At 42.2% G+C, this 27,667-nt stretch overlaps 1 protein-coding gene across 10 annotated transcripts in view; it reads left to right on the top strand.

Annotated features, from left to right (window-relative positions):
* LOC310664653 (uncharacterized protein) overlaps positions 1-27,667 on the top strand; it is a gene marked incomplete at its 5' end in the record, with an annotated part of 413,140 nt that overhangs the window by 292,368 nt on the left and 93,105 nt on the right. For 6 of the 10 annotated variants that reach the window (XR_014505007.1, XR_014505008.1, XR_014505009.1 and 3 more), the window contains one exon: positions 25,163-25,219. The exons of 2 other annotated variants lie outside the window; for them this stretch is intronic. Of the gene's footprint in view, positions 1-7,419; positions 7,491-25,162; positions 25,220-27,667 lie in introns of those variants that run through there. 2 more of the 10 variants (XR_014505015.1, XR_014505014.1) reach the window with 2 other exon arrangements.

Here is a 27,667-nt window from a genome sequence, read left to right as displayed (position 1 = left end):
AGCTTTTCTCCCAAAGCAGAATGCTTTATTGAGCCAGAGGAAATACGGTAAATGAAATCTATATGCTAAGTCTGTCCACCTAAATTTTTTGTCTCCCCATTTTGGTTGCTGGTGATGTTTTAAAGGATTACTTTTGTTGATTTTATATTCATGTGTTGTACTCCATCTTGCTGTTTTTTTACATAAATGTGGATTATAAATTCATTAACAACAACAACATGACTACTAAATTGCAGCTTATTCAAACTGCAATCAAAATTGTGGGGAATACACACACAGAGAGAGAGAGAGAGAGAGAGAGAGAGAGAGAGAGAGTCTCATTGTCATTGTCCAGATTATGAATTATGGTTCCAAAACAAAATCTCATTGTCCAGATTATGAGTTATGGTTCTAGGGCAGTATGGTGTCACAAATCAGTTCTCAGCTGACCCTACTGCCTTTCATTTAAGCTAACCTAGGGCTGAATATTCTCATTTGTGTTCCTTGACCTTAAGACTTCCAGTTGACTACTGATCACCATGGTGGGTCAGGCTCATGGGATCATTGCGTCCACTTCTGGGTGTTGCAGTTTTGGGAAGGTATAGTTTTCCTACCTATGATCCAATTCTGTCCAAACGAACATCCCAGGGCACTGATCACTAACATTATTCAGGTCCCACAAAGCCCATGAAAATGAGTTTGGTCTTAATCCTGATCTTGTATGTCACCTGCTAAGGAACAACTATCTCATCGGTTTAAGTAAATAAATGAATGCATAAATAGTTAAATAGATGCTTTTCAGATTGCCCATTTAAAGGCCCCCTGCGTTTGGGGATAGCTTTATAAATACTTAAAAACAGAATGTGATTAATAAAAAGCAAACATTTTTTAAAAAAACAACAACAACCCTAAAAACAGAAAAACAGCAGCTAAAAGCAGCATAACTAATTTCCTCCAAGTTTCAAATTATTTAAAAGGCAAAAAGAAGAAGAAGAAAGAATTTGCCTGTTGTCAGAAATATTTGGAAGGAGGCACCAGCCTAACCTCCCTAGCAGAGTATTCCACAACTGGGTGCCACCACTGAGAAGGCTCCCCTCTTTTGTCTGATTGCCATCCACCTTACCTCACCAGGTGGCTAGGTTTGCTAAGTATTCAATAAAACTATGTGAACTGCAGAATTGCAAAATAAGATTGATTGCTCCATTGTCTATGTTCACGCTTCCCAAGTGCCTCTATGTGAGGCAACATTTTGAACAGGCATGTCATCCAGGCAGGGGAGTGGGTTATACAAAAAGGCTAAATGAAAAGTTTTCTGCCTTAGGTGTTCGATTTGTGTTTTAAAACCTGCCCTCCCAGTTGTACTGTTTTGGAAAACATTTTAAAGGCTATGTCTGTAAATCACATTGGGACTTATACATAGAAGGCAATTCATCAATACAACTATCATTACATATTTAATATGAATATATATATATATATATATATATATGCAGGTTTTGGTGTCCTCGGGTGTCTTCCCGTGTAAAAGTTGGGGTGTCTAGGCGACGTTTCGACGAGGTCTCACTCGTCATCTTCAGGCTGGTGCTTTCGGCTTCTTGTTACTGGAACAGAGCAGGATCTCAGTGTTTGAGTTCCTATAAATACTGTTGAGGAGGTGTGGTGTATAGCCTCCAATGTTCTGGGCAGAGAGGAGGTTCCCAGGCTAGTGTGCCTTTTCTTCTTTTGTTCCTTAATTACTTGAGGGATATCTTGAGTGATTTCTTGAGTGATTTCCTGAATCCCACTTAGGTGGGTCATTAGGTGTGGATTAGTTGCTAAAGCCTTCGTGTCTTGAACTCTTGAACTTTGTGAAGAGTTTTTCTGAGAAGATGGCTGTACTGCACTTGGTTGTGCTCTGGCTTGGCTTCGTGTATAGGGGCGAGCTGTGGTTTTGTGGCCTGTGCCAGCCAGATCTGTGTAGGGATTGCAGGGGGGTGCAGCATCCGGAGGTGCCACCCTGGTTTGGCTACTGGATGGTGTCTGTAATTTATCTGTGGAGAGGGTCTGGGTTTGGGTCTGGTGTGGTTGATTGGTGATGGCGTTCTGTGTGCCTCTGGATCTGGTGTCAGATTTTGTGGGGAGGGCTAATTTCCAGATGTCTGGCAAGCGGGATGTGTCGTCACGCTTGTTCATGTTGTGAGGGTGTTTCTCTATCTCGATGGCTTCCATGATTATTCTCTTGTGGTGATGTTCCATGTTAAAGAGCAATTTGGAATCTGCAAAATTAATTTCGTGTCCTGTTTCTTTCATGTGTTGGAAAAGAGAGGAAGTTTTTTCTTCTTTTTTGACGGCATTCTTGTGTTCTGCGATACGTGCATTTATTCGTCTGTTTGTTTGTCCAATGTACGTGGCTGGGCAGACTTTGCAGGGTATTTCATAGACCCCTTGGTTTTCCAACTGAATTTTATCCTTGGGGTTTCTGAGGATATTGGCTATTTTTTGGTTGGTGCAAAAGGCTGTTTTGATATTGTGTTTATGGAGGATTTTGCTAATTTTATCTGTAGTGCCCTTGATATAAGGAAGGAGGGCTATGCCATTGTTTTCTTCTGTGTCTTGGTTTTTGGGGGGTGTTTCTTTTTGGATTAGCTTCGTAACCCTGTTTTGCTGGTATCCATTGGCAATTAACACATTTGAGAGATTCTGTAACTCAGTTGTCAAGTGGTCTTCGTCAGCCAGGCGTTTGGTTCTGGAGATGAGAGTCTTGGCTACGGAGTTTATTTGTGCAGGGTGGTGGTGTGATTGTGCATGTAAGTAGCGGTTGGTGTGTGTTTTTTTCCGGTAGATAGTGTGTCCTAGGGAGCCATCAGGTTTTTTGTAGATTAGGACGTCAAGGAAGGGAAGTTGGTTGTTGGCTTCTATTTCCATAGTGAATTGTATTTTGGGGTGTAGGCTGTTGAGATGTGTGAGGAAGCTATCCAGTTTTTCCTTCCCGTGTGGCCAAATTACAAAGGTGTCGTCAACATATCTGAGCCAAAGTTTGGGTTTGTGTTCTGACTTGTCTAAAGCATTGGTTTCAAAGTGTTCCATGTACAGGTTAGCGATGACCGGTGAGAGGGGTGATCCCATAGGTGCTCCTTCTATCTGTTTGTATCTTTGTCCATTGTGGATGAAGTACGTGTTGGTTAGGCAGTGGTTGGTCAGGTCCAAGATGTATTCGGGGGGATTGTATTTGTTTTGAATGGCTGTCAAGGCTTCATTAATGGGCACTTGTGTGAAGAGAGATACAACATCGAAGCTCACAAGTAGGTCATTGGGTTGTAGGTTTTGCTTCTTTATTGTTTCTATGAACTGGAAGGAGTTTGGAACGTGTGAAGAGATGGATTCTGCATAGGGCTGAAGTTGCTTGGCGAGAAATTTAGCGAGATTTTGTAGAGGTGAGCCTATGGAGCTGACTATTGGTCTGAGTGGTGTTCCTTCTTTGTGTATCTTGGGGAGGCCGTAGAGTTTGGGGCATCTGGATGATTTTTCTCTGGGGATGATTCTTAGCTGGATTTCTTCACTGATAGGAGAGGCTTTTATTTTGGATTTGGTGGTTTTTTCCAGATAGGTGGTGGGATCTGTTTTTATAGGTTGGTAGGTAGGGTCTTGGAGTAGATTTGATAGTTTTGCTTGGTAGTCCGATGTGTTCATCACAACAGTGGCATTACCTTTGTCTGCTGGGAGAATGATTATGTTGTTGTCTTTCCTCAGGTTGGTGAGTGCTTTCTGTTCTTCTTTGTGTAAATTGCTTCTGGGTGGTTTGCTGGAGCAGAGGATGTTGGTGACTTCAAGTCTGATTTTATTGGCTTCATCTGGATTGATTTTGGTTAGGCTAGCTTCGACTCCGCATATGATGTTTTCCGTGGGGATGCGTCTCGGGGCGACTGCAAAGTTGAAACCTTTGGAGAGTACTTTGGTTTCAGTTGAGGTGAGGATCCTGTCTGATATGTTATGTACTGTTTGTTTCATGGGTTGTTGTGGAGGGTGGCTGGGCTTCTGGCGTTTCTCTAGTTTGTGGAGTTTGTTGGTGTGTGTGTCTGTCTTGTGTGAGGTCTCCGTTTCAGCTCTCCAGACGGCTAGTTGTTTGCATTTGTCCCAGAGTGCAGGGTGGATTTTGTTACAGAGTTTGAGGTGAAGAGTGAGTAGATCTTTGTTGGTTTGGTTTAGTAGGTATCTTTTCTTGTGTAGTTCGTTTCTGATTAGAGATAGTTCAGTTCGTTTCAGGATCCTTTCGGTAGCTGGGGTTTTAGAGTGGAATTTAAGTTGGAAGCATGTGGGAATTAAGTTGTTGTCTCGGCAGTTGCGTAGGAACAAGAGATCACATAAGATGGTGGCTCTTCGGATTTCTAGTTTCTCGTAGGTTCTTGTCAGCTGGAAGGTTATGGAAATAGAAGCCAACAACCAACTTCCCTTCCTTGACGTCCTAATCTACAAAAAACCTGATGGCTCCCTAGGACACACTATCTACCGGAAAAAAACACACACCAACCGCTACTTACATGCACAATCACACCACCACCCTGCACAAATAAACTCCGTAGCCAAGACTCTCATCTCCAGAACCAAACGCCTGGCTGACGAAGACCACTTGACAACTGAGTTACAGAATCTCTCAAATGTGTTAATTGCCAATGGATACCAGCAAAACAGGGTTACGAAGCTAATCCAAAAAGAAACACCCCCCAAAAACCAAGACACAGAAGAAAACAATGGCATAGCCCTCCTTCCTTATATCAAGGGCACTACAGATAAAATTAGCAAAATCCTCCATAAACACAATATCAAAACAGCCTTTTGCACCAACCAAAAAATAGCCAATATCCTCAGAAACCCCAAGGATAAAATTCAGTTGGAAAACCAAGGGGTCTATGAAATACCCTGCAAAGTCTGCCCAGCCACGTACATTGGACAAACAAACAGACGAATAAATGCACGTATCGCAGAACACAAGAATGCCGTCAAAAAAGAAGAAAAAACTTCCTCTCTTTTCCAACACATGAAAGAAACAGGACACGAAATTAATTTTGCAGATTCCAAATTGCTCTTTAACATGGAACATCACCACAAGAGAATAATCATGGAAGCCATCGAGATAGAGAAACACCCTCACAACATGAACAAGCGTGACGACACATCCCGCTTGCCAGACATCTGGAAATTAGCCCTCCCCACAAAATCTGACACCAGATCCAGAGGCACACAGAACGCCATCACCAATCAACCACACCAGACCCAAACCCAGACCCTCTCCACAGATAAATTACAGACACCATCCAGTAGCCAAACCAGGGTGGCACCTCCGGATGCTGCACCCCCCTGCAATCCCTACACAGATCTGGCTGGCACAGGCCACAAAACCACAGCTCGCCCCTATACACGAAGCCAAGCCAGAGCACAACCAAGTGCAGTACAGCCATCTTCTCAGAAAAACTCTTCACAAAGTTCAAGAGTTCAAGACACGAAGGCTTTAGCAACTAATCCACACCTAATGACCCACCTAAGTGGGATTCAGGAAATCACTCAAGAAATCACTCAAGATATCCCTCAAGTAATTAAGGAACAAAAGAAGAAAAGGCACACTAGCCTGGGAACCTCCTCTCTGCCCAGAACATTGGAGGCTATACACCACACCTCCTCAACAGTATTTATAGGAACTCAAACACTGAGATCCTGCTCTGTTCCAGTAACAAGAAGCCGAAAGCACCAGCCTGAAGATGACGAGTGAGACCTCGTCGAAACGTCGCCTAGACACCCCAACTTTTACACGGGAAGACACCCGAGGACACCAAAACCTGCATTCCTGTACCCGTGAAAATCTACGAAAGCATATATATATATATATATATATATATATGCAAATTGATCTGCAAATATAATTGAAGGGACAGCATTTGTCTCATCACAGCAATTTCTGGAGCAACAGCTGTTAGAAAAAATCCCCACAATCGGAGATATCATGGAGGTCCTAAACACAGCCCCAACCTGGAGGTACCAGTCATGGGGGACCCATAAAAGGCTAAATGGGAAAGTGCTGCCCTGCTGCTACCCAAGCCTCCCTTATATGGTTGTGCGACAGTGCCTGCAAAGAAGCGGCAGCAGGTTCCAGTGAGCTCTTGCTGGAATCTTGCCAAATCTCACAGAGTGCATGAGATCTTGTGAGACTTTGCCAAGAACTTGTGGAGCACACAAGATCTCACAGGTTCTCACCAGAAGCAGCTGCCTCCGCTTCTCCACCAGCAGCGAAGGTGGTAGAGTAGGCAAGGTGCCCGCAGGGGCTCTGCCCCAAGGTTCTGCCACCCGAGGTGGCTACCTCAGCCCTCTTCATGGGTAGGTCAGCCCTGGTACATCATGGCACAAGTGCAGCCTGATTATAAGCCTCTGAGTTGCTTTTCATGCTACCACAACTCATGCTGGAAGCCATTGGAAGCCATGAATGACTCCTGTTTCTCCCTCTATCTGGAATCTATTCAGAAGCTAGCCTTTAGTCACATGCACCAGGGATAAAAGGTTCAAACGTGGCTTGTTTCATCGTGTGTGTGTGTGTGCGTGCGCGCGCGCGCGCACACACACACACACACAATCATCATTATCAGTCCAAGATACCCATGTCAAGATCTGAAATGTGTTAAACAGTTGGGTGAACACTAGATATTGTCCCACAACAGAGAAAGTAGCACGTCTACAACGTCTCACATCCCTGTCTGGAGTCGTTCTTAATGATACATCTCACCGTTAAAAGAATTATGCTATACACTGACATGGCACCATTGTTGAATTATTTTCAATATTTAATTTGCTGTGCTGAGTTACACAGCATGCACACATATGCTATTTGTACCTATACATTTATCTACTCTTTTCTCTGTCTCTTTCTTTCTCCTGAAGCCCTAACATGATTGACACTCTCTGAGAGCCAAAGTTGGAATAAGGAACATGCACAAATGATGGTTTCCTTAGCAACGGGAACCATGTGAATTCTCTTCTTTCCTTCTTGGTGATTTTTTTTTTTTTTTACTTTACTTAGTGGTCTCTCCACATTGGTTTTCATGGAGACTTGGAGGCCTGATGTCTATTTTACTAAAAATAAAATAAAATCAGTGAACCAAAGAGAATTAAAAGGATGTTTTGTTGTTGATTTGAATGTTTAATTTTGTTTAACTGACAAGATTCTCAAAAGCACATACTCATTTGAGCATTCATAGTTTTGTGGATATTTTTTAAAAATCATCTCTTCTTAAAGGGATAAATGGATATTCAATTTCCAAAAGAAAAAAATAACTGTATATTGAATGAAGGTGACCATCCTAAACATATTTTCTGTTAAGTAAGACATATTGTATTTGAGAGAGTTAACTTTCATGTAAGCATGCTTAGGATTGTGTCAATAATTTAATTTCCATACATGGTTCTGTTATATTTGTATGTGAAAAGTACCTTTCCTTCAAATAACAAACCACAAATGTCCAACCAGCGATGGAGGATGAAATGGAGGGGTACCTAATTATTTTACTTATTTTATTTTTATAAAAAGCATTTTCGTAAAATCATAGAATTTTAGAGTTGGGAGAGATTCTGAGGGTCATCTAGTCCAACCCCCTGCAGTGCAGGAATCTCAAGGAAAGCATCCATGACAGATGGTTCATAGAAAATGCTACATAAAATTAGAAGCTGTTTGCTTGCCCAACCTGCCTACCTAGCACTTTTAGCTCCTTTGCATGCAGTCAGATGCACCCTACATAAGATAGGGTAAGGAATCTTTAGCCCACAGGCCAAATTTAGCCTGACATGGGTCTCAATTTGGCTTGCAAGTCCTTCACACACACCCCAATGATGCCCACCCATCTCCCACCTGAAGGTAGAGACATAGCTGGAGTCGCCCTGCCCTTGCAAGAAGTCTTGGATTTACAATTTGGGAGAGGGGAGACTGCCTGCTGGGGAGCGGGCAGGCTGGCGAGGCCCCCTCGATTTAGAGGCCCAAGTTGTCCTGCCCTCACATGAAGTCTTGGTTTGCAATTTTGGGAGAGCGGGAGGGCTGGCGAGACCCCCTAGATTTAGAGGCCCTAGGCTTCAGCCTACTTAGCCTATACATAAATCCGGCACTGCCTGCATGTGGAAGTGGCGGAGCAGCCCTCTTGTCCTTCACCACAAGTAACAAATCTCTTGGGCCACCCCATCCTCTGTTCTGCTTTCTCAACAGAGGATGGCGATGAGGCAAGTGCTAGGAAAACACCTAGGGCTGTTTGCATGAATACACCACACAGTAAGTGATACTTGGTTGGCAGGATAATAAGTGCTAAAGGACCACTTACCTCCTCTTGTGTGTTTGTGTGTGGGTTGTTTTTTTTAGCCCACAAGACTTTGGAACATATATGCAAAGCGCACAGAAGAAGTCACTTTTATTGCAGCAACCTCTGGCATGCTGGTATACGAAGTGCTTTTAAAGAGACACCATCAACTTGAAATCTTGTCGTTTCTAAGTGTTAAAAGTGGTTTCATATGTTACACTTGCCCTCATATTTCACTTTCATTTCCTTCAAAGCCATTCATGAGGATGGTTAGCCTCTTCGCCCCTCCACACCCACACCACAATCAGACTTCAGTCGGGAGGGCTGTCTATGGATGCAAAGGAATATATATTTGCTTCTAAGTCACCTTTAGTCATTTTCTCTCCTTGCTACCCTCCCGCAAACAACAGGTACATGAGGCACACACAGGACCGCAGCTCAGAACTGCATACTGTAAGGAACATGAAAACATCTGGCCCATGTTGTTCTGATTGCATACTTTGTTTTCCCATGGTATTACCACACTCTGGTCCAAACGATTGGCTGATCCAGAATATTTTATTCCACCAGGAGAACAATTTTAAAATAGCTCATAGTGAAATCCCTGTAAAATTCAGCTCAAATTCTCACATTCGTTCATGACATGATAAAGACACTGCAATGTGATTTCCCCCCTCCATTATTTTCACTTCTACAAGAACTGTTATTCTGAAAGTAGTGAGATCTAGGGTTTATCGTAGTTTAGAATCCAGGAATATTACTCTCCACAATGTGCGGACGTAACAAATATCATTGCAGGAAACAGCATCCAGCCTCCTTGGGGCCTCAGATTTCCGGCAGGCCTCAGTAGTGCCAACACTTACTCTGAGAACTAGGCCCAGATACCCTGGGCTTTGTCTTGCCTATAGCAGCAGCAACAACAACATAGGCATCTGCAAGTCACGTATGACTGTAAATTTTCTACAATGCCCAATGAATGGAACTGTCAGTTGTGGTTCTCTCGATTTCTCATTTTTCCAATCTCAAATTCTGTTACCCACCTATCTGCAGCTATTTGTGAATCCGTTTTCTTTAAAATAATAATAATAATAATAATCCTCATGAAAATTCTTCAGAATTTTAGCGTGTATATCTTCCAAAGAAGCCTTTTTTTTGTATTATAGTTTTGACAAATTTACAGATTTGTGCACAGTTTTGTCAGCAATTTCTCCTTGACAGATGTTTAGCAGAAAAGTATCCAAGATGCTCTCTACTTTGAAATGGATTACAGAAGAAACAGAAAAAAGTGTGGCTTTGGGAATTTGGGGGAAACTTAGAAATAAATTGCTGAGGATTTCACTTGGTAGGTCTAAGCCCTGGTTGCCCTAATGGACCATCTCCACTGGCTTCGGTTCTCATATTGTTTCTGAAACAATAATACCTTTGAATGCAAACTGAATTGAATTCCATCCCTACCATGGAGTGACGCTGTATGGGAATGCTGTGGGTAGCAGGCATCCGCTCATCTCAGATCACAGGGCTGGTGGTGCCCACAGTTCACCACTAATAAAGTTATACTGAGGGATAGTGATGTTGAGGGACTGCCAGATTGCACATTGCTGAGATGCCCCTCAAACCTGGATCCAGGCCTGGCAAGAAGGCCTGTTGAAAACAAAAGGGTAGCACATGAAATGACCGAAGGCAACCACTGCACAGTGTCATTAAACCACCCCCTGAGCCTTATGAAAAAGAGAAAGAAGCTTGTTGGGATGAAACAGCCAGAGAATAGCTCTTGGGCAGTCACCCAGAGGGCAAAGAAATGTGAACAACATGAACTGGCCTAGGAGTAAAGTGTGCATTGGAACCTTTCATCCCTCATAGATTTTCTGGAGCAATTGCAAAATTCTCTCTCCTGCAGAATGAGGCAGCCACGTGATTCACCTTTTGCTTTCCTCTCAATAAAGGATTTAGTTCTATGCTCCCAGCAACAGGGACCTGTTCTCCCCCCTCCCCCGCCACCTCCTTGATGCTCTCTTAGGCCCTTCTCAAATCCTCCTGTTTACTTCCACAGGTGGAATTGCGATTTGCTCTTCTTGTACATGCTTATTATTATTAATTTTTTTCCCAACGTCTTGATATTTCTGTGTGGCTGCCGTGGGAGATTTCACAGGTGGCTGATGAAGCTCGTTATATTTATTTGGACCTCCTCAGCGCTCCTTAAAAGGCAATTAAAATGAGAATGGAAATGACTGTATGTGGTCAAGCACACCGCTGCCTGACAATTCACACAACTGCCAGCAGAATATAAAAAGGGAGGGCTGTTTGCACTGGCACAAGGCGAACACAGCTGTGCTAATGGCTTCCCAAACTTCTGCATTTGAAATTTGCCCAAGAGGAACTTTTACAATGGCATCGGTGACTGAAGCACATTAACCCTTCTAATCTATACATTTAGCAGACTGCAGGACAGGAATAGGCAACATGTCCCTCCCTGTCAATCATAGTTTTCTCCTCCAGCATATTAACATGGGGTATACAGCAGGGCCTGTTGTATAGACTGGCACTAGCTGCTGCACAACAGCTTCAGCCAGTGGTGGACCTACATTTTGGGGGCCTTGAAGCTTGAGCTATTATGGGAGCCCCTTCACAACCAGCTACAAGGTCTCCATAACCACTGTTATCTTCTTCCATGGGGTTGTTTACAACAACCTTTACAACATCTAAGCTACTGACTCTCAAGCTTTGGGGTTGTTGAAATACATACAACAACAAAATTAATAAATTTGAGACATGCAACTCAAGTTGCATCTGCTAGACACGTTTTTTTTAAAGTAATGTGGACTAAAGTCACTTATGGGGCCCCTCCGGGATCAGGGGGCCTGAAGCTTAAGCTTCATTCGTTTCCTAGTAGATCCACCCCTTGCTTCAGCTGCTTTTGCAATCCACCCAACACCAACACCCACCTTTCAATGGTGGGGATGGTGGTTTGCATTCTTCCAACATCACTGCATACGTGGAGCTTTTTGCCAGTATGTAAGTGCAACCTAGGCTGCATCTAGGCACACCAAAGAAGCATTTCAGTTAAATGTGTTTTAAACTTGGTATGAGAAATTGTGTTGGCAAAAATGGAACGCCATCTGGGGTCATGGTGTTATCATGCATATACAATGCATATAAAACGCTTTTTCTCCACCCATCTAGCTGAGTCCCTAGAATGATCACTTTCTTCCATCACTGGTATGGCTATTCTTCCATCACTGGTATGGCTTAACCCTAAGGAAAGAAGGAAAGGCAAGCATGAGCAAAAAAGGTTCCCCTATTTACATTTAGGGATTGGTTGAATCTATTTGTTTTGGTCCCCCTCAGTTTCTATTTTTTCACGTGGGTTTGTTATTCTTTTTTCGTTAAGTTCTCCTGAAAATTCATCAGCACTTTAATGAGAACTTCTCCTAGTAAGCACATGTTTGCATGCAATTTTGCCTTAGGGTTAGGCCATACCAACTGTCTACTGGAAGATTGCCTTGCAAAAATAGATTTAAATCAATAAATAAATTCTAATATATGCATTTCGATGCACACTTTACCCTAGTATATGCATTTTTGTACACATTACCTGGCTTAAGGATAGCATTGCAAAATTCAGAGAAGTGAGAATTTTGGAGGATGGCTATGTTTTGGCTTGCATATGATTTCAGAAAGTGCAAATTAGGTGGGTCTAAATGAAAATGGAATTGAGTTTCTTCCCCATCCCTATTTATGCCGGCAACATATAAATTTCAAGGCAGAAAATGATTTTTGGCTGTGACTTAGCTCTCTAAGACCTTCACAAGAGATGGTTCTCAGGGTCAGCGTTCTCAGAGAATGTAGTTTCAGTATCCCTTCATGTCTGTTTTACAAAACGTTTGTGTGGGTCACCGTCCAGCGGTTTATATTGCTCAAAGTGCTTCTGTTGCTCTTTTGTATTCCTTTTCCATCCCAGAAGTTTGTTTTAGAGAGTTGCAGCCCAACTTTTTTATTTTCTGTGTTGCAACATATATTGTATTTTGATATGGTCATGATGTCTATGTTGCACCTTGGTACTGGAAATAGTAGTTTTCTTTTGATGCTTAATGTAGATGTGCATTCAGCTGTGTATGTATATACGTATGTGCGTATAGAAAAAACAACAGTTTTTTGACAAATTCCTAGGGCCAAATTAGATGTGATGTTAAATGTGGGTAAACATACAACATACGGAAATTGGGAGAGTATTGGGAGGGAAGCAGAGTTGAAATCGCTGCATGCAGAGTGTTGTGTGTGTGTGTGTGTGTGGCAACTAAGTGTTTTCTCCCAACAACAAAAAATCCATCTTCAGAAATAGTTTTTGGTTCCAGTAGGAAAGTTTTCACAAAGGCCAATGGCAACTTCTGGCACAGGGAATTTTCAGCAGAACTGCAATGCAGGGGAGGCTTAGACTTACTTACAAAATGAAAAAAGGTCTATAATAAATGCCTAGAGATGCATTTAACATGAACAATGGTTTGACCCATATGCTGCAGAACAAATAATTAAATTAATAAATTGGAATATCCTGCACATTTCAGAACAAAGGGATGCTGGGTTTGGTGCATCATATCAGACATAGTGTATAGTCTCCAACTATGAGTAGACCCACTGAAATGAATGAACATGGCTACGTAAGGACTATCAGTTTCAGCAAGTTGAATACCACCCAGTCACACCTTAAAATAATCGTAGATATCGCGTTGTGTCTGCTATATACAGTATCTACACAGGAAAGGCTGTAGCTCAGTGGTGGCTCATATGCTGTGTACACAAAAGGCTCCGGATTCAATCCTTGGCACTTCTAGCTATAACTGGCAAAGACACAAGTCTAAAGACCTGGTGAGTTTCTGACAGCCAATGTAGACAGCGCTGAGATAGATGGAGCCGTACCTAGTCTGGCTTGATATAAGGCAGCTCCTTGTGACATTGTGAGTCCAATTCTTATTCTTGCCCTGTGGAGGTTGTGGGGGATGGATAGACAGAAACACCATGGTTTCTACACCACATGAATATAATAAAGGCTGCATGCCACTTTGTAAACAATTCTCTGGCCATTTTGGGAGGTGTGCTAATGCATGAATCTCTGATCTGCCTGAAGGGTCATAACAGCGTGAATTGCCTCTGTCACCAATTCCCCGGAAAAGAAGATTCACATAACCATTTTTCTCCCCACTGTGTGGTGATGATTTTCAGGAGATGGATCCACTGCAATTTGGGTGTGTTCAGGAAACCTCGCAGGTTCGGGTAGGCAAATTACCCTAATTCTTCTTAGACTTAACATATAAAGGCAGTATAATTGTATTAGACTCCATTTGTATAATTGCATTAGAACTAAAATTACAGTAAATTCTCAAGAGCTACTGCCAAAGGGCTCATAAATTCAAGGATTTATTTGGCTGCACACATTTCTTAATATGAGTACAATTTAATCTAAATGCCATCGTAGGGTTTTTTTTTTGGGGGGGGGGTTTCTCCTTGCTAGTAAACAAAGATTTCTTTCTCAGTGTAGGGAGAAAGAATCCATCAGAAGACAACCCAATTTTAAGTCTCAATAATTTTCCATGCGAAAGATTTATGCAGTAGTAAATTCTGAAATGCGGGAGCTAATCATGACCATCTTCCATAACCACACCACCAAAGAAGTCCAAAAATGCTGGAAAATGTGTTGATCCATAGCTTAACACCCAATTTATTAGGATTGTTGTTTAGTCGTTTAGTCGTGTCTGACTCTTCGTGACCCCATGGACCAGAGCACACCAGGCTCTCCTGTCTTCCACTGCCTCCCACAGTTTGGTCAAACTCACGTTGGTAGCTTCGAGAACACTGCCCAACCATCTCGTCCTCTATCTTCACCTTCTCCTTCTGCCCTCAGTCTTACCCAACATCAGGATCTTTTCCAGGGAGTCTTCTCTTCTCATGAGGTGGCCAAAGTATTGGAGCCTCAGCTTCAGGATCTGTCCTTCCAGTGAGCACTCAGGGCTGATTTCCTTAAGAATGGATTGTTAGGATTGGAAGGCCATTAAGAGAAGAGTGAGTAAACAGTGGTGCAGTGATTAGCATGTTGGACATTGGCTGGATTCACTTTGGCAGGGTTCAACTGGATTGCCATGAGATTCATGGGGTGACCATGGGCCAGTCCCTGCCTGAGCCTAGCCTGGCTATCAAAGGGATTGTCTGCCAGGCCAGACCTGTTCTCCAATGCCCCAAGCTTAAAATACAGGCAAATGCCACTCCTGCAGATTATGTCATTGGTGCTATTATGAAAAGGTATTGGAGCAGCATTCTCCCGCATTCCTGCTCCACTTCACTTAACTCATTCTGCTAAAATCAACATATTCTAGAAAAGCACAACTCTAGATGCCTCATCTCCAAATTTTGTAGGACTAGGATGAAGTATGCACCGATCTCCAGCTATGAGAAAATTGCCTGCATTTGATTCAGCCATAATTGGGAAGATTACAAGTGATCAGGTTTGGATTCCCAAACTGTGATCTGCAAGCTTTATTCAGGTGATCCATGTTGTGTCTGTGGATTTGTGATTGAAGGCAGGTGATGGCACATCCATCTCATTAAATATGCAAATTGATTTGTAATTGTATTTTTATTGCTTCTATTTCTTGTATTGCATTACAATTTGAACTGTATGGAATTAAAATTGCAATGGGATAAAATGGAATATATAAGAAATAAAATAAGCAAAAAACAACAGCAAATAAGCATCTAGCAGCATCTAGCGCAGCACACTGCAGTGGTGCTGTGATAGCAGGCAAAAAATCATTAAGTGGTCCGCTAAGACCCACAGCAATATTCAAGTGGTCCAAGTATGGGAACCACTGCCTTATTGCAACCCACAGTGGTGAAAAGTCTCTAGGAGAAGCATGTAGAAAGATGGAAGATATTTTAAACAAACAATCAAACCCACAACACTTATTCCCACTCCCATTTGTGTTAATGTTTCATTTTCCAGATTTGGATTCTTTGTTGGTGATTTCAAAAAGTCACATATCCAATAACATTTTATTTAAGCTCTTTAAAACCTGCCAAGATAAAAGCTAATCTTTCCTGTAATCAGTATGCAGAGATGAAGAGAAGCAGCAGCAAAGCAGTTGCTGCATGTTTGCTGACAAAATATTTAATCCAAACATTTAATTTCAATCTGCCACTGTTCTCAGTTGGTATAATTACTTTAAGCAAATATCATGTAAGAAGAAATGGAAAATAGTCTCAGCCAGCGAAATGTAAATAATAAAAAATAATCATCATCATTGCAGGCTTAAAGCCTTCTTTAGGGTCTGTTCTGTAGACTATTTTAAATGCTTTAAGTGGCTTCACATTAATTCTAACATCACAGTCTGTGATTCTGCCATGCCCACGAATACTATAAAGCCCTGCAAATAACATGCAGCCAAAAATACTGCCTTTTTTCTGATTGGAATTTACAGATCCAGCCATAAACTTAACAATGGATACACAAATGTCACACAAATCTGGACAGTCAAATGACATCATGAGATTTAAAATGCTCTGTAAATTTCCACACCATTATTATTCACTTGGATCGGAGACATTGATTGATGTTTGATTTGATTTGTCCAGATTTACAGTATGTTATTGCTACTTGATTCCAAACGTGGCGTGGGTGTGTTTGTATGTATGGGGTATGATCTGTAGCAAGGATGCAATGAATTGACACCTACATTTTACAGCCCCTTTAACATACAGTGAAATTTTGCACCATTTCTCTCATTTTCAGGGTAATGTCTGCTGTAATGCATGCTGAAACTTGCCAGCTTATATTTAGAAGCAGGGCAATAGGTCTTTCATTAACTGGGACCAGTCAAATGAAATATATCTCACTAATTGAAATGATTGTGCTGGTTCTCAGCCCAATTCAGAAGCCTATTCAAAGTGCTGGAGGAGACTCTTGAGAGTCCCATGGACCGCAAGAAGTTCAAACCGATCCATTCTGAAGGAAATCAGCCCTGAGTGCTCACTGGAAGGACAGATCCTGAAGCTGAGGCTCCAATACTTTGGCCACCTCATGAGAAGAGAAGACTCCCTGGAAAAGACCCTGATGTTGGGAAAGATGGAGGGCAGAAGGAGAAGGGGACGACAGAGGATAAGATGGTTGGATAGTGTTCTCGAAGCTACAAACATGAGTCTGACCAAACTGCAGGAGGCAGTGGAAGACAGGAGTGCCTGGCGTGCTCTGGTTCATGGGGTCACAAAGAGTCGGACACGACTAAACAACAATTCAAAGTGCTCGTTCATACCTTGATAAGACCTGAATGGCATAGGGCCAGATACCTGAAGGACCACCTTTTACTGCGTGACTTACTCCAAATGCAGAGGTCATCTTCAGAAACCTATTCTTTTTCCACTTTTTTTTTAATGCTTAGTTTAAACTTTTATAAAATGCAATTACCCCCTGCCTTCCAGGGCAAAAACATTAGAAGAACCTAAAAAGAGCCCATGCAAAGGAAAGGCCCATCGAGTCATGCATTCTGTTCCCATAGTGGCCAATCCAATGCCTATGGGAAGACCACAAGCAAAGTATGAGAGCCATAACACTCAGGATCTCCATCTACTGGTGTATAGAGGCAGGCCACCTCTGATACTGAAGGCAGCCATCGTTACTAGTAGAAATTGATCTCCTCCTCCATGACATTGTGTAATCCCTTTTGAAAGCTATCCAAGTTGGTGACTATTACTATTACTTGTGATGGGTGAAGCAAGTGGTGACCAGGAATAGGGTATTCTCTGTTTTGGTACCCTGGTTATGGCATCCTCTCCAGGAATACTTACCTGGAGCAAGAGATGTAGGAAGGCACCTATTTACACAGCAGTTTCATTTCCACTAAATACTAAATTATTTCTCTCTGTTTACGTAATTATCTATGAAATTTATGTCAGTTAGGTGGAATCTACAAACATATTTTTATATTAAAAAAAGTTCTGCAAATGCTTTTTTAAAGCTTTTTTTTAAAAAAAAAATACATTGAATTTTCCATAAGGCTCACCATCGCCATCTAATGTCACATTGTATATTGCACTTAAAACACACTTTTTGCAGCTCTGTAGCTGAGTCCTTACAAATTTAACGTAATGACACAGCACCATTCATTTCAATGGAAGGGCCATTCATTCCAGTGCAAAGGAAATGTAATTTAAAGGGGAAGGGGAGTCATCAATTTCTGTATCTTTGCAGACTGCGGGGAGAAAAACCGCATAGCTAATTCCGATCGGTATTTGCTTGATTGATTTCCGTTCCGGCTATCGGACGAATAAACGAACATCGGTGATCTCTGCTTTTGCTTCTATTTTTGTTAGAATTCTCTGACATCCCTACTTGGTGCAGAGTCTGATGCCCTTTGCTAGACGAGGACCTTTTTATTTGCCTTGGGCTTTTAGATGGACATTTGTTCATTTCCCCCACCCCAGTCCCAACAGATCCCCACTGCAGACCTATATGATACAGCCCAAAATGTTCAGTAGGTCTCTTCCACCCTCTAGAGAGCCTTTTTAGGAATGTGGGTCAGTGTAGGGTTTTATATATATATATATATAGAGAGAGAGAGAGAGAGAGAGAGAGGTGTCATGTTTGTCCTTGCTGTTTTTGGACATCTTTTACTGACTTTATTATTAATGTGTTTTTAACTTATGTAAGTCACTCTAAAAGTCTTTGTACTAAAGACTGGGGCGTGAAATATGTGCAGAACAAACAAAGAAATGAACTTATCTACCCTGGTAACCAGATCAACCTTCAATTAGGTTTGGGCAAGTCATAAACGACATCGTGCACGGGAGCTGGATAACTGCATCTCGACCAGGTAACAAAACCTATTAACATTTAAATTGAGAATCCCAGGAGGGGCAAGCAGACTAGGCAGAATACATAACTCCTTATGTGTGACAAGCCGTTCGCTATGTATGGCAGACAGGATTAAACAAAGGAAATGCAGCATATACACATACTGAATAGGGCTCATTGTCCAAAAAGAAATACAAACCTAGGTAAGCGTGCCTGGTACCCTTAGAACCTTGCATGCACACCCACAGAGCCAGTCATCCCATGCAGGGCAAACCATAGCAAGCATAACTGATATGCTTTTTTGCTCATCCTGGTTGTACCTCCTGAGCCCCCCCCCCTAGATATTCGCCTCGGTTTGGTGACAGAACTGTGCATGCAACATGATTACTCCTGGGACACCCCCCCCCCCTTAGACTATTCCATTGCCAATGTTGCAGTAAGTTTTAGGTGCCAGTCCAATCGGGTTCTGTACGTGAAACTGGAGCAGCGTGGGCAAGGGTCTTAGGTGCTATCTCTGCCTTTGCCTCAGGGAGATATACCCCAGGGCTGGCCCTGGTCACAGGGTGAGATTGCTCTGCTCCTTAATTAATCACAATTGTTTTTTAATCTCAGCATACTCAAGTCAGTTTAAATCACAACAGTGCCATGCCAAAAATCAATTTGTGTCCACGTGCAAGATACCAATCTGGGCAAGATACTAAGTCACTTATCAAGCAGAGCCCAGCCCAGAATACAGCCCAGAATATTAGAAACTGTCCGCTGCCTGTTGGGTGAACCTGATAAACTAAGCCTGTTATCATCATCATTGTCATCATCATCGGTGTTGGTGTTTGTTATAATTTCTTACCCACCCTTCACCATAAGGTCCCAGGACCTGTTACAACAGTATAAACACACACACACACACACACACACACACACACACACACACACAAATTTAATAAATAAATAAATTGTGAAATCAGCTTTTAAAAAAAACTGTACAGTGCATCTATCTTTCACTTAAGTTGGTAGCTTGTAGACGGATACCAAGCCTCACACTTTTTCTTCTACTCCTCTTCTGTAGTAGCTCCAGTCACAAATGATATATAACATATCTTTCCTTTTTTTGAGGGGGGAGGGGAAATGATATCGCCATCCTTTGGTCATTAAGAAGCAAAAGAATCTCACTAATTTATTGTTTAGCAAAAGCATTCAAAGATTAGAAATAAATCCTGTCACTCTACCCACACAGATCATCCAGCCTAACTTGCCGTAATTAGGAAATGCAAAACATATCGAAAGGGGGGGGGGGGCGGGAAGGGGAAAAAATAGGAGGGAGTCTGAACTTAGCAGGTTCCAAAGAACCTCAGTGGGTGATGTTGCTTCTTGAGTAATTACTACAATAACTCTTTGAAGTGAAGGGTGCAATTTTGTTTACTCCTTAACCAGTCTTGCTTGTATTACAGGTCAAGCATGTATGTCAAAAACTGTTGGCTTTAACCGCAGCTATTTCTGTTAACTTATCTGATTTGTTTACATGGCTAAACAGTTAGGGCTCCTCTCTCTCTCTCTCTCTCTCTCTCTCTCTCTCTCTCTGTACTGCAAGAAAAGAATTCCACTGCAGTGGTTAGGAGAAGCAGCACAGGCTGACAATGGTAACCTAGTTCTTTATTTATTGCTCCCAGCAGGTGTCAGATGCTGTGGTTTCTTTACAACCATCAACACCCTGGGGCTTTTTAGTTCCACATACAAGATAAGGAAGATGGGGGATGGCAACTAACCTCCAGGGATTAGGTACCTGAATCCTATCCCAACTGCTAGCAGACTCCAGCTGTGTCTAAATGTGTTTTTGTGCTTTTTTTGTTTTTGTTTTTTTGAGGGGGGGAAGGAGAATTTCTGATGTTCAGTGGTTGCTGATTACTTCCAGATTTTAGTTCTACCCCAGTGGAGATTGGCTACAAAGAGTTTTAGCTGTTGTTAAAAACTGCAATTGCGCCAAGGAAATGTCTTCTTTACAACCAGTTTCAAAAACACGAACTGTTAAAGCAGTGTTTTAAGGAAAGGTGTGGGGCGACAAGAAGAGAGCGAGCGAGAGCTCTGTAGATGTCTCAGGAAACCCGTTCAAAACAGTGTAGCAAGGCAGAGTTAAATGTGGACAAGCCCTACTTATTGTGCGTTCATTCTTTTACCATGGTGGGTTCCAATCAAACTTCCAGCTGCAAATTAATTGACAGTTACCAAGGCTGATTTTAAATATCTTTGGATGCTTTCATAAAAGCAACTCTATGTAACTCCTGTAAACATTTTTCCTGTAAACATTCCTCCAAATTTCCCCCCTGTAAACATTCTTCCAAATTTTACAGCTACCTCAGCTCCTTTAGATGCGGAAGAAGTTTGTTATAATAAAATCAGATGCTAGAGCAAAAAGCCCCCTTCTGCTTCTCTGTTAATACATAGAGCTCTGTCTTTAATGCAAATAGATTTAAGCCATTCATAAATAATCTTGTTAGTTCACTGTAGATGAAGGCATCATTTGACCTGTGGAAAAGGAGGAGGCAAGTTACAAATGGAAGCTAGAGACTTACACTTAATAAACAAAACAAAAACAACTCACTCTGGGCTTGGTGTAAGGTAATTATATATAAAATACAGTATATACTATAACCTAACATTATATATATTATGCAACATATAAAGAGTTAAAGGTAATCCACTGTCAAAGTTAAAAGCTCAGCTTTAGGTTTAGTTTCAAAATAAGTTAAAATCTACTTCGATTTTTAGAACTTCAACAGGAAATCAAGTTCTTGCATTCTCTGAAGGACTTCAACTGCTCCTGTTCTCACCTTAATCCCCACTTGATCACCACCCATTGCCTGCTCCCCTGACAAAAACAAAACACCTGTTCCCCCAAACAGTAGGACTGTGCACAGCCACCTGATCCACCTTCTCTGACCTGGGGAGTGCTCACTCTGGATCCATCCCCCAAGCAATGGTGGAGAGGGGCTGCTAAGCCTTTTTTAAAAAAACAACAACACACTTTTTAAACATATAGTTAAAATAGGGTTTAAAAATACAGTCGGGAGTTCTCAAAGATGAAATTGCGGATGTAACAAAAATATGTAACTTGTCCTTCAGATCAGCCTCCATACCTGAAAACTAGCAAGTGATCAGCAGAGGTGGCAGTATATTATAGTACCCTTCACCTTCTACCCTTGGGGGATGAGAGAAGGTAACGTGCTTCCGTGTGCTCCATGTTTACATTTTATCTGCTCCTTGTAGCCGCTGCATCAGCTTTTGCACCGGGATTCCACTGTAGTGTGTACCCATAACAGGGGAAGAGTATACCACAACAGAAGCCACGTGTGACCAAGGAATAATCAGACCTTTTAACATATATGGTACACATTTCCCCCACTGGCTTTAATTAATTCAATGCGTTTAGATAAGTTAGACAGCCGCTATCAGTCATCATACAATCACAAATTATTACATGTGCTTTGATAACCGCGAGGAAGCTATTATGTTTTTTTTCTGTATCAGGTTGTTGATCGACAGCTATCCAGATGCTTTTAGCTGATAACAATCAGCCAAGAGCTGCCGCTGATTATAACGAACTGTGAAAAATGTGGCTAATCTGTGTTGGTTTGGGGATGTCTGGAAATACAGTCTTTTGATCCTTTTTGTGCTTTCCCGGCTGCGGGCAAAGTTGGCCGACATCACTGAATATAGTGTAGTGACCAGCCTGCGCTAGCAAGTATGCGTGTTTATAATCTGAAATGTGCCATCAGTGCCATGAGGGCATAGCACAGGGGTGGGGAACTTGAGGCCTTCCAGATATTATTGAATTCCCACTCTCATCAGCCCCTGGCAGCATGGCCACTGGTCAGGGATAATGGAAGCAGCACCTCAAGGGGCGCAGGGCTCCTACTTTTTGCATAGGGGAAGCAAAAACAGCAGCACAGTAGCAGTAGCAGCTGCCTACAACACAAGCACAGGAATTCAATGGGGCAAAGTGAAACCTCTGACATCAGTAAACTCAGTGCCTTCCATTTCTGGCACCTTTGTCTGTCTCTGCAATCATCACCAGCTGCTCGCTCACACACTCCCATAATTCACAAATTTGGCATTGTGTTCTCCATCAGGATACTGGACTGTTGCGTCCTGAATATAGGCCGCTAAGCTCATACGGTTTGGGAACAAATGAGATGCTGCACCCACCTATTTGATCCCACTGGAAACACTATTTCCTGGAGGGAAAGCTAGGACTAGTCAAACGTCGAAGGAGCATTGCTTACCCCTTTGCATGCATGCCACAGCCCCTCTCTACATTACCTCCACAGGCCCATAGCACATGGCATGGTGGGGCTGTGCTATATACCTGTCCTCCATCTGGCTGAGCTACTGCTGCATTCAGGGATGGAGACAGGGACAGGCAAGGAGGTGGCAAGGTCAGTGCGGTGCAAATGTGCCAGCAGGGGCACCAGACAGCTTCACTAGTGTGTTTGCACCACGCCAGCCTTGCTGCTGCCTCTCCCCCTACCCCTACATCCTAGTATGCAGCAGCAACTCTGCCAGAGGCAGCTTCCACCATGCTGCCCACTACTGCCCTGTTCAATGCTTCTGCCCCTTGCTGTGTTCCAGGTGTGGGAAAACACACATTTAGAACTCTGCAGAGGGAACAAGACAGAAAGAATCATGGGCATAGCCAGGATTTTTGTTGGGGGGGGGCAGGACTTTGTTGGGGGGGCAGAACCGCCCTGATTGGTCAGTTAGTTAAGTATTTCTATTGTTTTTCTTGATCTAGGGGGTGCAGTTGCTCCCCTTCCCCCTTTGGCTACTCCCGTGTAAAGAACCCTTCACTTTCTGCATGTAACAGCATCTGCATGTAATATCAAGTCTCATCCTCTAGTCATAAGTTTCCATGTGGCACTCAGATTGTTTTGTATGCTGTTCTCTAACAGAGAGGAGTGAGATGGGTTGTGCTTTGCTATCTTCAAACAGACAGCATTAAGTGGTCCGGAGAATTTAATTTTAACCAAACCAACAGCAATCTTCATAAACAATCTCACAAGTGGAAAAGAGAGGGAGAGAGAAAGAGAAAAGCATTGTGTTTGCTAGCTAAATCCATCCATGGAACATAACAAGAGGTTATGCCACCGCCTCAAATGATCAAAGGAGCTATTTTATTTGATTACAGTGGAAAGTTGCCACAAGAGCCAAAGTCAGAGAACATTATCATCTCAGCATAATTATTCATTAATGATTTACTTTAAATTCATTCTCTCTCTGAAAAAGGAATTGATTAGAAATTGGATTTAAAAAAAGAAGTGGAATGATTAGATGTCTCTAGCTGTGAAGAGGCAGGCAAGAGCCATCTCCGACACCAGGACATACCACAGCCTGCCTTGACTGCGGGAGCAGCAAGGGGAGGATTATTTCGTTCCACTGCAACATATCACAAGGGGCTGTAGCTACTTTTACAAACGCAACCTTGTCATTGCGATTTGTCGCACTTTTGGTGAGCATTTTAGCACACTGAAGTTTCATCTCCTCTGTCTTGTAGCCAATAGCCATAAAATGCATGGTGCGGTAATGAAAAAGGCAAGATCACAACACGGGATATAATAATACCACTATGGTTATACAATATAAAGTCAGATTGCAAAGTGAATGCAGCTGCTGGCATTGCATTCAAAGTCTGTGCATCTATGGGAGGGGGGGGGGAGTTCATAGCTCAGTGGCAAAGCATGCATAGGATCACAGATTCATTTCTGCCATCTCCAGTAGCAGAACAAGGACATAACCTCAGAGATATGGTGCCCTCAAAAAAAATTGGACTCCACCCCTCATCAGCCTTGGCTACCATGGCCAATTGTCAGGATTATTAAGGGTTGTAGTCCAAAACCTATGAAGGATACCAGAAAGTCTGAGTAGACAATGCTGAGCTAGACAGACCAAAGCTCTGACTCCATGGAAGACAACGTCTTACAACTGTATCCAAATATCAGCATTATACTATGGGTGCTCCTGCTGCTGCAGATTTCCTGCAAACTCCATGCACAATTCTAAATAAGACCTGAACAGCACAATCGGATGTACTTCCTCAGAAGTAAGTCCTACTGAGCTCAATGGAACTTACTCAAAGATATGTGTGTGTACAGAATTTCAGCTTAAGGCTACTATCTGATTTACCAGTGCTTTTAAAAGCAACACACCTGATGCAGCTGTGTCATTTGAGAAAACCAGCAAGATGTGTGAACTCTTGGTAGCCCTTGATGTCCTGATTATTAATGATGTGAGACAGCTCCTGTTCTTCACTCGTCCTGAAAACATGTTGTCAGTCAGAACCCATGAAACCTTTTCCACAGCAATGAAAAAGAAGGCACAAGAGGTCATCAGCTTGCTGAAGTTGAGCAGGTGTGGTTTCTGGTCAGTGCCTGGATAGGTGACCGACTGGAAACCATATATACACATCCTTGGGTTCCACGTTGGAAGAATCTTAAAAGTATCACAAAAACTTTGTTAGGATCAACTAAAAGTCACAAAACAGCCAGTTAGTTCTTGAGTGTCAAAGGGCTACTGCTGAACTGAATAAAGTGGACCAGTGATTGGTGGTGTTTTCATGGGTGAACCCTTTCCTTTAACAAGTGAGGGCTGGGGGTTGCTTTGCCACCTCTTGAAGCAAGGGTTTGGTTGTACTTACCTAGGAGTATGTCCCTCCAACTACAAGGGGGCTTCTTTCTGAGTAAACATGCCTAGGATTGCACTGTGAATTGCGGTGTCCTAAGGTGTCATGGGCCAGGAGTCAGCTTCACCCACTGAACAGCAGCCTGAAGGGGGAGAAGGCAGAGTGACTCCACCTGCAGCTGATCAGCCATTAAGGGCACAGAGGAGAAGATGCTGATGAGAACCAGCTGGCTTCAGCCTTCTGAAGCAGAGCTTCCAGCAGTAGTCAGATGCTGTTAAAAATGCTTGCAGTTCCTGGCCCTGCCTTGCTGCCTCCTGCTTGCCTTGAACCCATGATCATCAGATTCCTTGACCCCTGGACTGTCTGACCCCACAGATTGCTGTTCACCCAACCCTAGGACTGGACCTGACTTTGGACGCTGACTGCCTCCAGGTAAGTACACCTCAGAAACTCTTCTGGTTTGCTGGCCTCCCACTCCACTGAGCTCTGCAAGTTGTTGCTCAGCATGAGACTACAACACAAGGGTGATTTGCCTACTGCCTATTTTGTGTGCTTTCAAGCAGGAGTTTAAGACTGATCCTTTATTATGGTCCATATTTCTAAACTAGAGTCCTTAGATTATGTGCCTTTAATTGATGTTGCTGGTGTCTTGCATTGTGATGTTTTCTTGTTGTTGGGTTTCTTTGTTGTTTTAAGAATTGCTTTTTAGCTTATTTTATTGCTATTGTTGTTATTTTATTCTACATGCCGCCTTGGGTATGCATATGGCATAGAAAGATGGGATATAAATGCAGACACGCATGTGTGCATATGTACATAAGTCCAATTCATCATTTTGAAGAACTACGAAGAGTTGTACTGATGGTTATTTGTGCTTTGTCTTTTTCTAACGTTTATGTACGTATGGACATCCATACATTTTTAATTTTTATATTGGAGGGGTTAATTGGAGGTTGCAATTCACATCTCGTGATACAATATATGGTGGAAAGCAAAGTCTCTCACTAAGTGAGAGCACAGATGGCTGGTTATTTAATGCTGCTCCAAGCATCTTTTTGACTGCTAAAACAGAACCCGTGTTTTACTGCATGTATTTTGAATGAGGAAAAAGAGAGCTTTAAAAAATGTTTCTGGCAATGGAGGGAAGCAACGGAAGGTGAAAAGAGGGCAGAGAACTGTCACCATCACAGCACCTGAGACCAGGGAATATGTGTTAAGTGAGGATAGTGGACTGAAAAAATATGAGACTGTAAGACAGATAACAAAGACTTTCTGCTTTTGTTACTTGGGGTTGTTTTTTTCTTAAATAGCTTGTGTTGCTTGTCAAATCTTCTGATGACACAACCTGCTTTTAAAGTTTACTTTTCATTAGTGATAAAGGGTGAGGGAGAAACCCTGATATATCTATGCATATGAAAGGAATAGGGCAAGTCTTGGGCTCAGACTTGGGGGTTATTTTCTCCATGTTCCTCCCCCCCCACCCCCGATCTTCATACTGAATAGGGAGCGTTAGCCGTATTTTTCTAAACCTCCTTCCCTTCCCTTCCTATCTGGCCTCCTCACTGCCACACCAATATAGAATACTCTTTACACATTTGTAATAACTTGATCATTTTGTGTGGCAGCGCCTACACATTGGAATTCCCTGCCTATTGATATCAAACAGGCATCTTCACTGTATTCCTTTTGGCACCTGATAAAAAACATTCTTGTTTAATCAAGCTTACCCAGATGCTTGGAAAAGCTGTTGTGAATTTTAAACTGTTTTAATATTTTAACTTCTTGTATGTTTAAATGTATGGCGCATCTCTCTGTGCGCATGGCAGAAATGGGCAGGGCAGTTTTTGTTTGCATTTTAATGAGAAGTGGCCTAATTTGCAGTTCTTGAACCAGTGTGTGGACCCAAAGCAAGGTATGCTTCTAAATTTGTACTTCTCCAAGTATTGTAATGCAGTTCTGCAAGCAAACAATATATGCAAAATTGTAAGCATTAGGGGGAATTGAACACAAAATGCATATAAGCACTGGGTAATATCCCACCCAGAATAGACCCATCATTTTCCTTGACTGCACCTTGCAGGTGATACCCAACATTAGTCATAACTCAATGTATAGCGTCATGGTTAGGTCTTAACAGAAAGCTTAATTCTGTGGTATGATAGGCTTAGTGGTTATTAGCACAAATGAGCTGCAGCAGATGATCGATTGCTTATTTTCTTGTTTTCTTGTCACTCTGGTAAATTCTTAACAAGCTTTGCTTTTCAGAAATTATTTGTGTCTTGTTGACATAAACACTAACTTCAATACTGCAAGATTATGGTGTGTATTGCGCAGATTAGCTAGCACAGCAAAAAAAAATGCAAGAAAATGGAAATATAATCCCTGTTATTTCTCACCAAGCTAATGGAAGCCTTTTTAATGCAGGCACACAATAGGGTTCAAATCATCAGAATCTAGAAGAAGGTTTACATTAAAAATGTGATATATTAATATATCAAGCATACCTTCCTTTGTATTTCTGATTTCCACAGGATAGTCTACAAGATTAGTTTGATATAGAGGTACTTTAAACATACATAACTTCAAGACTTCTTTTTAAAAAATCATCTATAAACCATTTCCCCCCTGAAATAAGTCTCCCCAAAAGGCAAACTTCCTCTTTTGGAGATATTACCCTTACATCTTTAGAAATGAACACACAATAGTTCAGATTCAGATCATATCCCCGAACTCGTTCAAAATCTCTTTTTAAAAAAAAACATGTTCCCAATTGCTGAATTTGTCAAAAGCTAGGCACCAAGCACTAGTACAATAACTTTCAAAAGAGTGTGATAAAATGAGCTGTGAATGGTACAATTTGACCCCAGATGCCAACTCTTC

Source organism: Podarcis tiliguerta, assembly GCF_965153285.1.
Source record: "Podarcis tiliguerta genome assembly, chromosome: 1".
In the NCBI taxonomy this organism is placed as follows: domain Eukaryota; kingdom Metazoa; phylum Chordata; class Lepidosauria; order Squamata; family Lacertidae; genus Podarcis; species Podarcis tiliguerta.
Note: the sequence above shows the minus strand (reverse complement) of the source record. Positions and strands in the feature narration are given on the sequence as shown.